The sequence below is a fragment of the Gossypium raimondii genome, chromosome 12 (genome assembly GCF_025698545.1).
Source record: "Gossypium raimondii isolate GPD5lz chromosome 12, ASM2569854v1, whole genome shotgun sequence".
NCBI classification, from domain to species: Eukaryota; Viridiplantae; Streptophyta; class Magnoliopsida; order Malvales; family Malvaceae; genus Gossypium; species Gossypium raimondii.
In genome coordinates this window covers 56939617-56957006 of record NC_068576.1, presented here as the reverse complement: position 1 = coordinate 56957006, position 17390 = coordinate 56939617, and the positions used below count along the sequence as shown (strand labels likewise).

The window sequence follows — 17390 nt, the reverse complement described above, 5'->3', positions numbered from 1 at the left end:
ACCTTTATATTTTAATTGATTAATTTTAATCGCTATGTTTTTGAAATTTGAAAATTTAATCATAACCCAAATAATATTAGTTAAATTCGTTAGGTCGATTCTGCTATTAGTCAATACTATGAGTAAGTTTTTTATTAGTTTATGTTCTCCAGTTTTGAAAATTTGAAATTTCAATTCAATAGCTATTGAATCCAATAACTAAAATGACATAGCTTTTTTTTTTTGTAAATATTATATGGAAATAGCAAGTTGACATGACAATGCACATGTAATGATATATTTATCGCATAAATTTTGAAAATAATATAATTTAACTAAATAGATTTAATGGCTACCATTTGGATTAAGACTGAAATTTTAAATTTCAAGAAGTATAAGGACTAAAAACGACTAAATTAAAACATAGGTACTAAATTCGTAATTTATACATAATACAAAACTAAAAATAATCAAATTAGAGTAAACATTTTAATTTATAATTTATGTATAATATATGGATTAATAACAAAATTTGACCCATAAAAAATTGGAACTGGACTCTTTATTTATTTATTCTTTTAAATGTTTGGGTTTGGTTTCATTTTAACCCAATAACCTAACCCAGCTTAAGTTTCTTTTTCAACCCATCTCTTTAAGCTTTTCTTTTGTGGTTTTCCTTTTAATTTTTGCTTGTAATTAGTTGAATGGAAAATCATTTTCATGGTAATACTAAAAGAATTATTCATATAATTAGGAAATTACCTTCTCTAAATGTTTTGTCTTCATTTTTAATTTTAAAATCAAGAAAATATAACATATAATTACATGATAAAATTACACTTAACCACCCAATAGTGAAAAAATTCTATTTAGTTCCTTCAAAACTACAAAATTATAAGTTAATAATACATGGTAAAATTACATGTTAAACTTTCAAAATTTTATAATTTCATCCCTTTCAACTCATCAAATTAACAAATAAGGACTAAATCTTTAAATTGGGCGTAGTTGAAGAACAAAAACCTATAATTTGACATCCACTTTTGCAAGGGTTAAAAACTAGTTAATAATGTTATGGTTGTATAAATTTAAATTTCGTCAAATTTTGCTATTTGTCCTTGTACTCTAATTTGTCAATTTCAATCCTTATATGTTTCAAATTGGTCAATTTTAGTAATTGTACTTTTGAATTTTGAAATTTCATTTTGATTCAAATAGAAGCATTAAAATTTGCTTAGTAAAATTTTGTTATTACTCCTATACTATGTGTTAAGTTATAGATTAGTCCACATCCTTCAATTGGATCGTTCTTAATCTGTACTTTTTGAATTTCAAAATTTCAGTCATGCCGCAAACGTTAGCCATTCAATCCATCAATTATTTTTTTAAGTAATATGTAAAAATAACAAGATAACATGAAATTACACATATAATAATATATTTGTCGTATCAAATATTGGAAATAGTAAAACTTAACAACTATCGTTTGGTTAGATAAGTATAGAGACTTCATTAAATTACGTGGGATTCGTAATAATGTTTTGCTTAGCTTAAAGGATTATGTTATTATGTTATGTTTCCTTTCCTTGATTGTAAGTTTGCACAAATCAAAAGAAGGGTTTAAAGCAATGATGTAGTCAAAGTCGGTAGGCAATTGCATGAAAACTATTCCTATATGACATTACACAAAATTCCAAAGCATATTAATTTGGTGGCCATTAATTTACCCTCGTGTAATCTTTTCAACACATAATGGGCAAAGAATAAAGAGTCTCTCATAAAACACCACCACTCATATCTCCTTTCTAATTGCTAGAGCCATCCACATTATTTTGTTAAAAAAAAATCCAAAACTTCAAACACATGAATATTCTACCAAAACACAATAAATTAAACAGGGTGAAGACCGAAAATTTTTTTGGAGGGCCAAATTTTAATTTTAATTTTTACAATAGTAAAAATACAATTTCATCATTTGAAGTTTGAATAGCCTATATTTTGTAATTTTTAAAAGATTAAATCAAAATTTTATCATATTTAGGGGTCATAGTGAAATTTTACTTTCATTAATTTAAAATTTTTAAAAATTTAAAGGATCTAAGTGAAAATTTTTCCATTTAAATATCAACCCCTCATGTTACACCCTAGAATTAAATATCAACTTAGATTTTGAAGTGATTATCTAAAATATGTAACTTATAGTGGTAAAAAATAGGTTTTTTAAAAAATTATTAGTAAATTGGTTATTCAATTATACTTAATTAATTTTTTAGGTTAAAAATAGTTCTTAAATTATCAATTGTATCTTATTTTATTTAAAAAGTATATGACATTTAATAAAAAGCATGTCACATGTCATTTTTTGGTCGAAATCGGGGTTAAATGGTCAACGCTCTCTAAAGAGATAAATGTTGGAACATTTTCAAATATTTATAGTATCCCAATAACTATAATTGAATGGGTGTAATTAATTAAAAGATAAATCTTTTGGTCATTGGTCAAAAGTTATATCATTTGATTTTTAAAAAGAATTATAATTATTCAAAACTATTATTTGAATAGTTACAAAATTAAATGAATAATTATTATTATATATTTATTCATAAAGACACCTATTGAAAGATGTCTCTATGAAGAGACAAGAAAATTCCTATAAATAGGAATGAGTTTTCATTTGGAAATATATCAACAAATTCTAATATTATTTCTTCTCTTCCTTCATTTTCTAATATTATTAGATTATTCTATAAAGTATTACTGCAGAAATCCTTTGTAGAAATTGAGTTTTTGTTACACATTACTTAGTGCATAGTGGACTATTCTCGTCAATGCAAAACGCAAATAGTCATTGGCTTCATTGTATCCTCGAGGTTAATTTGCTTGGAACTCATTTGCACACTGAAGATAAGTGGGGGCGAATATAACCTTAAAGATAGTGGCTTGATACACGCCTTGGAGTCTTGTCCTATTTCTTCTTTTTCTTTTCGAGTTCCGATCGTGTGTTCGAGATTTTCCTTACCGGAGTTTTGTAATAACAATTTTAAGGTTATATTATGATGACTACCACAACACATGAAAGTGGAACACTAAGGGAGTTGGCTTCCAACTTTGTTAAACTTGATCGTTTTGATGGTGGCAATTTTCGACGATGGTAGAAAAAGATGCACTTTTTGTTATCAACTTTGAAGATTGCTTATGTTTTGGATACTCCAAGACCTGAAGAGAATGAAAACGAATCTGTTGCTGCAACCCGAGAAAGACAAAAATGAGACAATGCTGATTACATGTGCATGGGCCACATATTGAATGGTTTATCTGATGGTTTGTTCGACACCTACCAAAACGACGTCACCGCTAAAGAATTATGGGACAAATTGGAGGCAAGATACATGACCGAAGATGTTACAAGTAAGAAATTTCTTGTCAGTCGTTTCAATAATTATCAAATGGTTGATGGTCGTTCTGTTATGGAACAATTTCGTGATATTGAAAAGATGCTGAATCAATTTAAGCAATATGATATGAAAATGGATGAAATGATTGTGGTATCCTCTATAATAGACAAACTTCCTCCATCTTGGAAAGACTTTAAAAGAAGTCTAAAACATAAGAAAGAGGAAATATCTCTTGAGGCTTTGGCAAATTATCTTCGTATTGAAGAAGAGTATCGAAAACAAGATCAGAACCTAAATTCTGAAAATGCCAAAGTACATGTTACGGAGGAAGTACAGACTACTAAACTATTCAAAAGAAAGTTCAATCAGGCTGATAGAGCACCTAAGTTCAAAAAGAAATAAAAGGGCTCATGCTATCATTGTGGAAAGCCGGGACATTTCAAGAATGAATGTCGATTTTTAAAGAAGAAATCATCTTCTAAGGCTGATAATAACGAAAAGTTCGTTGCAATGATATCTGAAATTAATATGGCACAAGATGATAATACATGGTTGATTGATACCGGAGCAACCAAACATGTGTGCAAAGACAAAAGCATGTTCACAAAGTTCACACAATGTGAAAATGACAATGTCTTGTACATGGGAAATTCTTCCACCGCAACAATTAAAGGCATAGGGTCTGTTGAACTACAATTCACTTCTGGAAAGGTTTTAACCTTAAATGATGTATATTATGTACCGAAGTTAGGAAAAATTTAGTGTCTGAAGTCTGTTGAATAAGTTTGGTTTCAAACTTGTTTTGAGGCGATAAGTTTATTTTGTCTAAGGGAGGAATTTTTGTGGGAAAAGGGTATATGTATGAAAGCATGTTCAAACTTAATATTATTAATAAGAATAAAATACAATTTCGCTTATATGGTTGGATCATTTTGTTTGTGGCATTATAGATTAGGTCATTTGAATTATAGAAAATTGAATGACATGTATAAATTAGATTTAATTCTGTTTTTAATAATAATATTGAAAAATGCAATACTGTATGTTGACTAAAATTACAAGAAATCCTTTCCCTAAGGTTAAAAGGAAAACAAAATTGCTTGATTTGATACATAGTGATTTATGTGACTTGCAAATACTCCTACATTAGGTGGAAAGAAATATTTTGTTACTTTTATTGATGATTGTTCTAGATATTGTTATGTATATTTATTGCATTCAAAAGATGAAACGCTTGATAAATTTAAAGTTTATAAATCAAGTTGAACTTCAGTGTGAATCATTTATCAAGTGCTTAAGATCGGATAGAGGTGGAGAATACTATAATCCAAGTTATTTTGAACTCACTGGAATTGTCCATCAAGTTTCAGCCCCTTACACACCACAACAAAATGGTGTAGCTGAAAGAAAAAATAGAGTCTTGACTGAAATGGTAAATTCAATGTTATCATATTCGTGTCTTGGACAAGGTTTTTGGGAGAAGTCGTTCTAATGACTTGTCACATATTGAATAGAGTTCCTAATAAGGAAACTAAAATAACCCCTATGAACAATGGAAGAAAAGGAAACCAAACCTTAATTATTTGAAGGTTTGGGGTTGTAGAAAGCTATTGTAAAAGTTCCAACACCTAAACGTAAAAAGTTAGGTGAAAGAGGAATTGAATGCATATTTATAGGTTATGCACATAATAGCAAGGCATATAGGTTCATGGTAATTGAACCAAATGATTCAATTTCAATTAATACTGTTATTGAATCAAGAGATGCTATTTTTGATGAAAATAGATTTAATTTTATATCAAGACAATTACAACCACAACAATTGATTCACTCTTCAAAAGAGAATGAGATTCCATTGAAACAAATTGATAATAATGATGAATCTTGTCAAGAATTAAGAAGAAGTAAGAGGATTAAAAAGGTAAAAGATTTTGGACCAGATTTCATTATGTTTCTTGTAGAAGGAAAAGGTAAAAGTATATGCAATAAGATACATTATTGTTATAATACCGAATCTGATCCTATTACATTTGAAGAGGCAGTGAAATCTCAAGACTCTGCTTTTTGGAAAGAAGCAATAAATGATGAGATTGATTCAATAATGGGAAATCAAACTTGGATCTTAGTTGATCTTCCACCAGGTTCCAAACCAATAGGTTGTAAATGGATCTTCAAAAAGAAAATGAAGATCGATGGAACCATTGATAAATTTAAAGCAAGGTTGGTAGCAAAAGGTTTTACACAAAGACAAGGTATTGATTACTTTGATACCTATGCTCCAAAGAGCAAGAATTGCTACAATTAGACTATTAATATCACTTACCTCTATATATAATTTGGTTGTTCACCAAATGGATGTTAAAACTGCATTTTTAAATGGTGAATTGGAAGAGGAAGTATACATGGAGCAACCGGAAGGATTTGTTGTTCCAGGACAAGAGCATAAGGTATGTAAGCTTGTTAAATCTTTATATGGGCTTAAACAAGCACCAAAACAATGGCACCAAAAGTTTGACAAGGTTGTTTTAGCTAATGGCTATAAAATAAATGAATCCGATAAGTGCATATATAGCAAATTTGATAATAGAAAGGGTGTCATAATTTGCTTATATGTAGATGACATGCTCATTTTTGGCACGGATTTGGAACAAATAGAAAACACAAAGAAATTCTTATCAAACAACTTTGCTATGAAGGATATGGGTGTAGCAGATGTTATTCTTGGGATTAAAATAACCCGAGATGAAAGCACTATAGCTTTATCACAATCACATTACATTGAAAATGTGCTTAAAAGTTTGATCTCTTCAATCAGTATACCAAGATCTACACCCATGGATCCTCAATTAAAATTAGTATCTAATGCTGGTAGGAAAATTGATCAATTGAAATATGCAAGTCTAATTGGTTGTCTTATGTATATAATGACTTGTACAAGACCAGATATTGCATATGCTGTTGGAAAATTGAGTAGGTACACAAGCAATCCAAGTAGTTTGCATTGGCAAGCTTTGAATAGAGTACTTAGGTACTTAAAGAAAACTATTAACTATGGATTGTGTTATAATGGATATCCTTCAGTTTTAGAAGGGTATTCGGATGCTAGTTGGATTACAAGTTTGGAAGATCATGCATTTACTAGTGGATGGATCTTCATTCTTGGTGGAGGAGTCATTTCTTGGGGTTCCAAGAAACAAACATGTATTACTGATTCCACCATGACAGCAGAATTTATTGCATTAGCTGCTGCATCTAAAGAAGCAGAATGGTTAAGAAATTTGCTTTATGATGTACCTTTATGGCCTAAGCCAATTTCACCTATTTCTATCTGTTGTGATAGTGATGCTACTCTAGCAAAGGCATATAGCCAAGTATATAATGGAAAGTCTAGACACATTGGATTAAGACATAGTTATGTCTGACAATTAATCTCTGATGGAGTGATCACTATTAATTATGTGAGGTTAAGTGAAAATTTGGCAGATCCTTTGACAAAAAGTCTTGCTAGAGATGCAGTAAAAAGGACCTTAAAAGGGATGGGACTCAAGCCTATTAATTAGAGTCACCCATGATGGAAACTCGACTCAACGCTTGGTATAACATCAAGTCTTGAGTTCAATGAGACAAAGTACATCATTAGTATGTGACTGTTAGCACTATAAATAAATTCATCCTAAGATTAAAGTGCTAGGTACCCGTAATGATAAGGGAAGGATGAGTAATATACTCTTAATGGACCCATAACATAAATATGTTAGAGTGTTATAATTACGAGAACACTTTTGATGGGATCTACCTATGTGAGTGGAAGTGTGGCCGCTTCTAGGAGCTTAAGGGCTTGGCTCTGACAGCACTCATGAAAAGAGGACATAGACACATGGCCATAATAGTGTCCCTAGATACTAAGCATTGACTGATGTTGAAATTATTGTGTGAGATGTGTTCAGTTAATCAAATGGAATAGTTGGTTCAAAGCTTAGTCTACCATGCAATTTCGATTAACTTTAACATGTTTTTCACTAAGTGAAGGTTCAATCGTAAGACACCTTTATTTATGCAAATTGATTTCCAAGAATATCAAAATCTAAAATGGGGGGAGATTGTTGGAACATTTTCAAATATTTATAGTATCCCAATAACTATAAATGAATGGGTGTAATTAATCAAAAGATAAATCTTTTGGTCATTGGTCAAAAGTTATATCATTTGATTTTTAAAAAGAATTATAATTATTCAAAAATATTATTTGAATAGTTACAAAATTAAATGAATAATTATTATTATATATTTATTCATAAAGACACCTATTGAAAGATGTCTCTATGAAGAGACAAGAAAATTCCTATAAATAGGAATGGGTTTTCATTTGGAAATATATCAACAAATTCTAATATTATTTCTTCTTTTCCTTCATTTTCTAATATTATTAGATTATTCTATAAAGTATTACTGCAGTAAATCCTTTGTAGAAATTGAGTTTTGTTACACATTACTCGATTGCATAGTGGACTATTCTCACGCTGCAAAACGCAAATAGTCATTGGCTTCATTGTATCCTCGAGGTTAATTTGCTTGGAACTCATTTGCACACTGAAGATAAGTGGGGGCGAATATAACCTTAAAGATAGTGGCTTGATACACGCCTTGGAGCCTTGTCCTATTTCTTCTTTTTCTTTTCGAGTTCCGATCGTGTGTTCGAGATTTTCCTTACCGGAGTTTTGTAATAACAATAAATGGCCAATCACGAAATGTGCTTTATTCTCATGAGCGGGAATCGAACCCCCAATCACATTATTAAGGGATGGGATGAGCAACTATCATACAATATCTCATGATTACGTGTCATGTTCTTATTATTTGGTACTGTTTATGGATAAATTAAGACAAAATTTATAATTTAAGTCAACTTTTGAATAAAACCAAACATTTATTGAATATAGAGGACCTCACCTTGATTGTACTAGTAATGATGATTTTTATTGTTATCCATATTCCATGAAAAGAAAGAAAAAAAATCTAGGTCTACATGAACAAAGCTTTTAATATGCTAAAAATGAGTGGTCACACAATTTGAAGGTGACTATTAAGGCATGGTACCAGGGCATAGTTAAGGGGTTGACAGGGGTTCGACCCCCTAAAATAGAATATTATTTATTTAGGTCTTTTAGAAATTTTAAAATTTTAAAATAGTAAAGATAAAATTGTACTTTGGCCCATTAAAGATGATAAATGTTTAATTTAATCTTTTAAAATTTATAAAGATATAAGCTATTAAAAAATATAATTTATTCGACCACTAAAAAAATTTCATAACTTCACCCTTCCATGATACTGTTGAGATGATAACACGAAGCCTTTGTATAATTCCCTCAAAATAACGAAAAATAAATCCGTTTTGGTGATAATGTAAAAGTTATAATTTTTTCTAGCCCTAATTTTATTTCTTTTGCATTATTAATAAATTGATTTCCAATAAAAGTGATATTTAAATTTTAATTTTTTCATTTAATTCTAATATACAAATCACGTCCAATAAGTATGTCTTATGCTGTGTTTTGATAGATTGATATTAATTTTGATAAATTAATACAAAATCAATAGTTTAGATATTATTTTAGGACTAATAAGAGAATTAGTATATAACTCGACAATTTATTTATTTAAATAAATATACCTTTAAAAGAAAAAAATTATAAATATGTAATTATAATTATGTTATGTCATTAATTTTTAATGAAACTTATAAATTATCACGAAAGTTTTATCAATAGCTTCGTCACCCTAAAGCACTTCTAATAAAATTTAAGCACTAATCCTTTCCAAATTAACTTCTTTATTTGTTAAAACAAGTGTCGGGTGTGATGCATTCTCAAAAGGAAGATTTAAATTGGAATTGTAAAAATGATGTTATTGAAAAGGATAATTTTGAATTTCGAAAAAAAAGGTTGCCATGAATTGCAAAATTAATATAGAGAATATCGGGCGGCGCCAGGAGACTGGCAGGGCCTCGCCTCTAAAATGAAAAATTTTACTTTTGACCCTTTAAAATCTATAAGATTTTAATTTAATAAATAGTAAAATTACATTTTAACTCTTCTAAAATGATAAAATTTTGATTCAGTCTTTTAAAAATTATAAAGATATAAATTATTAAAATTGTGAAATTATATTTTAATTTTCATAAAAATATACAATTTAATTTTGACCTCCTAAATAAAATTTTTGACTTCATTCTTGTTGATGGTTATGAATTTTGACTTATCGGTAAAATTATGAAAAATATATGAATTTTGACTTACCAATGAGACTTTAGGTTATCTTAAAACCTTAATGATTGGAGTCCAAATATGATCGTATATAAATTTATCAGAATTAATTTTAATTTAGGTGGAAATATATTTCGATTTAGCGTGAGTTGGACGCCAGTAGGGCTGCTTGAAGGCTCTGGAAATTGAAGCATTCAATATTTTGTAATAATTTTTTTATTGAGAAAACACAAAGAGTTATAGTCAAAGAGATAGAAATGATAGATGGATCAGAAATATGGGGGAGAGGTTGTAAACAGTTCCAAAGAGGGAACCAATGATCAATCAAAGCAATACCCCATCACTTTTGCTGGCAACCAATCAGACTACAAATTCTTCAATTGCATCATCATCATCAGCAGCATCAATAGACCCTATCCAAAAGGGGAAAAGAACAAACTTCAAAAGTATTCAATCCCCCCCCCCAAAAGGGCAAATGCGTGCATTCTTTGGGATATTGGGCCCCATATCCCACATTGAAAAATCACTATTTCTTTTCATATTGATACCCAAAAGATAATACAGTAAGAAATTAGAAATTTTATATTTAATTTTGGAAATGTTATCTGTTAAATAAGTAAATGGCTTTCCAACGATTAAAAGTATATTATTTTTTGGGTGGGGATTTTATTTTTCGTGATATGAGTATTGTCAAAAGAATCTGATTTACAGAGTTGATCGACTTGCATAACTCAAGAAGATTTTTCCTGATAAATGATAAGTGATACTTCAGAAATTTCTTTTAAAAAAGTCAATCCCTTCAACAATATTACAAAAAAATTGTTTTAAAGAAATCCAAACATATCACTATTTAGTGTATTAATGCAATAATCCTCGTATAAAACTTTAACATCAGAGACTAAGGGAGGGAGTCAGGGGCCCTAGCCTCTCCTCCCCCAAATGTGAAACTATTGCTTCAAACACTTGCTTAATTCTTTTTAATTCGCCCTTGTTTAACATATATTTGCACAAATCATGCATTCTCATGCATAAACATAAACCTAATTAAGATGGAATCTCCCAACTCAATGTGGAAAGGAAAGAAATAAAGAAAGAAAGCAATGTGAAGATATTTTATGATGCATGGGGTTCATGTGGTGAACCCAAATGGGGAAGGTTATGTATAGGGTCTTGACACGTAGTCAAGGGATCTAGGGTTTTATTTGGAAAACGTGTAGCCATCTTTAATTAGAACCCACCGCCCCATTTTGGTTCCATCTTTATTCTTTCCAAGAGCGTGCAACACTACAGATACAAGATAAGATATGTGTGTTGAGGGATGCTCTCTGGGGAATTGCTAATGTCTTTGAAATGCACTCAAGTTAAAAGTCAGAAATTTGGTTTAAAAGTCGAAATAAAGTTATAACAAAATTACAAATTTTTGGGATAAAATTATCTGTTCCTCTAAAAGTTGGGTTTGATCTTTAGAATATGAGTTTAGATTTCAAAAATAGTGTTAATCGAGCAATAGAAATATAACATTTATGATTTGTTAAATGTTTATTTAGTAATAATTTTAAAATTCTTAAGATATTTTTGATTGTAATATATATTATATTTAGTTTAAACTAATTTATCCATAATATATAATTTTATTCTTACCATTTACATCAATGAAATTCAAATTTAATTAACTATAAAACTTAAATTGAAACAAAATCTTTTTTAATATTGTGGCGATAAATAATTATTTCGCAACAATTAACTGAATATAAAGAATGGATGAATATTTGATGCACCGTTAATAAACAATACAATCTTATTGCTTGATAAAATAAAAATAATAGAAAATTCATGAATAAATATTAATATTTTTTGCATGGTGGGTCTCACATGTGGATTCTTGATAAGTCAACAACAAAATGGGTGCCATATCTTAACAACTTACCTGAAATGATGTAAAGATCATTTTTACAGCCACAAATCATGCATTCTCATATTTTATATATATATATATATATATCAAATTCACATGGCATGTCCTATTATAAAGCTGCCACAAGATCATTGAAACCGAAAAATCTGTTTTCAATTTAGTTGTAGAAGAAACACAAATTTTAATTCACACGGTACATATATCTAACCCTCTAAAAAAAAGGGGTACTTGTACCCTTTGGATTGTTATGGGTTTAAAATGTAAAAAAATTAAATTAAATTACTTTCACTTTAAATTTGATTACTATTCTCGTACTTGAACTTTTTTTAGTTTAAGTAAGTTATGAACTTGACAATTATTCTCGTATTGAAGTCTAAATTTTCTTTTATTCAAGTTAATTATCCTCTCATTGGGATCTAAACTTTTCTCTTGTTTAAGTTAATTGTTGATATTTCTTTGAAAACCCTAAAATTCAGGTTCCAATGTGAAAACAATTGTAAAGTGTAGGACTTAACTTGAACAAAAAAAATTTAAATCTTAGCGTGAGAATAATTGTTAAATTTAAACCCAAATAATAATTTAACCCTAAATGAATTTTAAAGAATGAAACAAGGGAAGATGCATTTTGAAAAGGAGATACAAGTTTTAACATTATAGCCGTAAAATAGAAAGAGAAAGGATTAGCAAATGGAGAGACACACTCCTAGAAACATCCAATTATCTTTAAGTGGGTAAACCCTTTTTTCTTCCTATAAATAGGGAGGCCTATGGGTCTCTTCTCCTATAGAGCACCCCCTACTTCCTATATGTTTTCTCACTCTCTCACTTCATTCTTTAGGGAACATTTTCCTATTAAAGTAACATTTATGGTCTTTTTTATAATGATTCTTTTGATGAGAAAACATTAGTTCAAGGAGCATATATATAATTATAATATTATATAGTATATATGGGAGGTGTTGGTTGAAGAGGAGGCACTGGTGATTGTTGTTGACAGAAGATAGAGAGCACAGATGATGGTGTTGCCTATGTGCATGCATCCCACTCCTTTGTGCTCTCTATGCTTCTGTCATCATCACCTTTCATAGCCCCTCTTTTAAACCCTAAACCCGTTGAATTACATTTCTTCTGTGTATGTATGGGTTTTGTTGTTTGTGGTTTACTTTTTTTTTTTTGCAATTTACAGATTTATTACAGGACTAAGAGATTGATGATGGTCTTCGTCATGTAATTTGATCTTCAACATATGTAAGTTCATGTTAGGTTCCAACATCAACATCGATTGGTATAATTTTGTTTATCTTGTCTTTTTTGACTTCCGTATACAGGTAGCTTACGCACAAATTTGAGGATAAGTCTTGGTGATGTTTTTGTCAAAATAATTCGGATGCTATGCTTTTATATGCTTGTTAGATATTACCATTAAAGTGATTCCCCTTATCCAAGGGTACCACTTGCTTGTGGAAAATTCTATGTTTTTATCCATGGTATAATAGAGCATAACATGTATAAATATAGCCGACATATTCATTTTTCGGCTCCGTAGAAGAAGACTTTTATTGATCCATGTTCAGTACTACCACCGCTCCCTTGAAAGTTCAAGCTTGGAAATGGAATTGCAATTACTGCATTAACGCTAATTAATTTTTTTTAGTATTTTTCATGTCCATCTTATGAAATATGATTAAAGTTACGATGATTTGTAACGGTTCATTTGGAAAGTGAAAAGTCGAAGGTGGATTAAGATAGACCTTAGAGGAGAAGGTATATTGACCCTTTTTATTGTTGCTTAATAGCCTTTAAGGGGGTTTTTTTCTCTTGATTGTTTAGAGGTAATACCGCGTATTCCCTACATATTAGTTCCAGACTTTTTATAAGTTAATAAATTTATTAATGTTAATTTTGTCATATTACGTATGAGTTGTCCTCTTTAGAGAATGACTATTTAAGTTATGTAGTGATTCGGACTCACGAGAGGTAGGTATGACAATTATCGATTTTTATTTTTGTTTGCAATACAGAGAGAATGGGAGCTTGGTTGCTGCAGCATATATACATAGGATGTCAGCTGATCAACCTTGTATATATATTTTTTTCATCTAATTGTTGGAATCATAGACGGTTATCTAGTTCATTTGATAATGCATAATATTATACTGTCAATTTCATCTCATTATATATAATCTTTGTCTATATTTTCCCCACTTCATAGGTCTCCACCACCATAACCAATTGATATAGTTATGGCTGAAAATTAAGTCCCATATCCCATCCAAACTGAATGTATTTATAATCTCGCCCCCACAGCTAACACTTGAAAGCTCCTTTTTTTTCCTTACCCCTTTCCTAGGGTACACAAGAAGATATGAAAATTTGAGGAAAATGCTAAACAACTTGAAAAAAAAAAAAGGATTAACAGAGATTTATTTTTCATTATAAAAATAGAATTAACAGATCTAAAAGGTTTTAGGAAATAAAAGGGATAAATATTAAATTTATACATGAACTTTGGTCTAATGTGGAAATTGATATATAAAATTTAATTTGGTGCAATTATATATATATGAAGCTTGAATCATAATTCACATGTATAGATGAAACTTTAATTTTAATTCAACTATACACATTTGAGGAAATGAATATATATTGGATTAATATAGTTGTTTGTGCAAGTAACGTATAATATTGTCAATGAGTCGTGAAAATTGAATCAAATAAAATTTCACGTATAAAATAACACAAAATCAAATTTTTGAAGTTACTTAGATTGATTTTTAATAGGAGGATAACAAGGTTTGATCCATTAATATTTAAAAGGATAATATAATTTTGACCTCTAAATTTAGTAAAGAAGTTTACTTTGGTTTCTAAATTTTTATTTATTTTGACTCTTAAACTTAAAATTGTTATTCATTTAAGTTCATTGTGACCGCAAAAAAAAAAAATGAGGATAATGTAATTTTGACCCCGAACTTGACAATTATGTCTATTTTGATCCCTAAATATAAAAAATCTGAAAGTTTAATGATGTGACACTCTTAAGTTTAAAAAGAAAAAGAAATAGATGATGATGTGGTACAATATCAAAGTGTCATATTTAGTATTTTAATAACCGAACCAATTGTTGAACAAGTTAGACCATTAGTTCTCAATTCGATCGGTTTGGCCATCAGACCAACAGTAATTAAATAAATAATTAAAAATTCATAAAAATCTAAAAAAAGAAAAAGAAAATATAAAGCCAAATTTACTTGGCTAAATTATCCTAGAGGTGTTCATGGGTCGAGTCGAGCTAGGCCTAAGCATGATATTACCATACTTTATTCGTGCCCAAGCTTAGCCCAACCCAACCCGAAATATGGGTCTAAAATTTTACCCAGTCTCGCCCATATTTGCAAAAGACTAATCCAAGCCCATTTTAGGCCCACCCATATTATTTTTATTTTTTTAAAATTTATATTATATTATTTTAACATTATTTTAATATTTAATTAGAGTAATATTATATAATTAGTATAGGTTTATTCTTTTAATGTGTTATAAATTACATAATATATAAAAATTATTATAAACTTAAAAAGGCTCGGGCCAAGCTTAGGCCTTAAATGTTCAAGTCCGAGCCCAATTCATATTTTAAACGGGACTAATTTTTTATCCAAGTCTATTTTTCGGGCCTAGCCGGGTAGCTCGACCCATGAACAGATCTACACTATATATCCCTATCCAATATAATAATCATCACCATTCAAATGTGTAGGATTCATGTAGGATCCATCTGTTAAATGTAAAAATTAACTTATGAATGATGATTAAATATGCATTGTGTAAGACCCAATATTTGCCCGGCCCATTTTTTTTAATAACAATAAAAACAAAACTATTAAAAGTCCAGCAGTCCATAATCATACAGACCAAATCGATATGGCTCAAACCTAAATTACCAACCCAAAACCAAACTCGAATACCCCTAGCCCAAAACCGAAGCGGCCCAACGCAAAATCAGAAGCTGGGAACCCTAGAAGCTCCCAGCGCCGCTTCCCCGCACGCGAGCCTCCAGCACCGCAGCCACCAGGACCTTCCCTAGCACGTGCATTGCCCTCCACGTCACCGTACGACCTCCGTACACTTGCAGAAAACCAACAACACACAAAGAGCGCAAGCAAATAAGGAAATGCGGACAAAAAATAGCAGACAACAATAGCAGAAAGGGCAGAGAGAAAAAAGGGATGTATTTGGATTTTTTTTTTCTGGATCCGGCTATATAAAGCCGTTTTTGAATCTGTAAAAGAGGGCTCTTTTCCCCTTTTTTAATACACACATACTAAATAAAAAAAATTGAAAGAAGGTGATTGATTTTCTTTTTTTCTGCATCTTTCGCTTTTTTTTTTACTTTCGGTTTTTCTTTTCTGTTCGTTCATTTTTAATCATACATATACACACAAGAAATGGGGGAGGATTTACTCGATTCATCATTCGGTTGCGCCGCAGTCGGGATTTGCCCATCGGTGAAATCAGCCCCGAAAGGTAGAGTTAGGGGGTTCTTCCTCTCGATCCTTGCACCAAATGAATCTGGTCTTTGATCGGGTCTTGAAACAGGGACTGGAACGCCCCTTTTGCGCAACGCTGGCCACCGTTCAAGGTGGCGCTATGGCTGCGTTGAGGAGACCCTAAAAGCCGGATTGTTTAGGGAAGAAGAAAGGTTTTTTTTTATTTTGAATTTTTTTTTAAAAAAAGGGGTGGCTGAAATGAGGGTTATCAGAAATTTTGGCTTAAATAACTGACGACCAGCGGTGGCTCGACACGGGAAGGATCCGCGTCCGCCTTTTCTGGTTTATTTGCGCAACTAGTCCTCCTTTGTTTTATATCATTCTAATCTGGCTTTCTATAGTTTTCGATGTATACTATATAGTTTATTCTGGTTTCAATTTGGTTCATGGTCAAACGACGACGTTTTCGATTTGAATTCTTGAACTTATGCTTTTAATTGTTGCTTTAGTCCTCAGGATTTCGATTGATTGTAAATTTAGTGTTTTAAATGCTGTAATTTCGGTTTAATTATTTCTTTTTTTAAAATTTTTATTCTTATTAATCATAATATTCATTTAATTTTATAAATATGATTTTTGGTTTAAAATTAGCTTAGTATCTATTTTAATATGTTTATTTATGGTAAATTTTAAATATTAGGATTAACATTGTTTTCAAATTTATTATTTAATATAATTTTAAGATGCAACATATTGTTATTTCAAATTATTATTAACATGTTTTGAGTTTATCATACATTGTTTTAAAATTTATCATTTTATTTTCAAACCCTATATCATTATATGTTTAAATCGTCTATATATATAAAAAATGCTTTCATAATAATTTGATATACTTTGTACATATTTTAATAATTTATTTTGTGTTATAACTTATTTTTTTATATAACATTTTAAATGCCATTATATGTGTTATTAAATTATTTTAAAAATATTTTTTTTGTTTTGATGTTTGATATTATTATGATTATAAATTTCAAGTATTTTATATCTATATATGTATGTTAAGTCGATTTCATTCATAATTTACTTCTTTCAAAACCTATTTAGGTGATTACTTATTTTAAATTATATATGTATTGAGACTTTTACATGGTTATTTTATAGGCATTATTTAGGGTAAATTAATAAATATATTATTTGTTTCAAATCTATTTTAAATACTATTATCCAATGTTGTATCATATTGTTTCACGTCCATTTTGAGTTCATGTATGAATATTTTAGCTTATAAATGTTGTTATTAATAAATGTTGTGGTATTTAATTCATTTGATATTTGGCAATTA

General features: G+C 29.8%; 1 long non-coding RNA gene across 2 annotated transcripts; it reads left to right on the top strand.

Annotated features, from left to right (window-relative positions):
* Positions 1–12208: 12208 nt before the first annotated feature.
* On the top strand, positions 12209–13759 carry LOC128035328 (uncharacterized). 2 transcript variants are annotated; one of them, XR_008191717.1, is made up of 2 exons: positions 12209–12286; positions 12742–13759. It is a non-coding gene; the product is annotated as an uncharacterized LOC128035328 (long non-coding RNA). The 2 variants fall into 2 exon arrangements; XR_008191716.1 differs by lacking the exon at positions 12209–12286 and adding an exon at positions 12342–12412.
* Positions 13760–17390: the final 3631 nt, after the last annotated feature.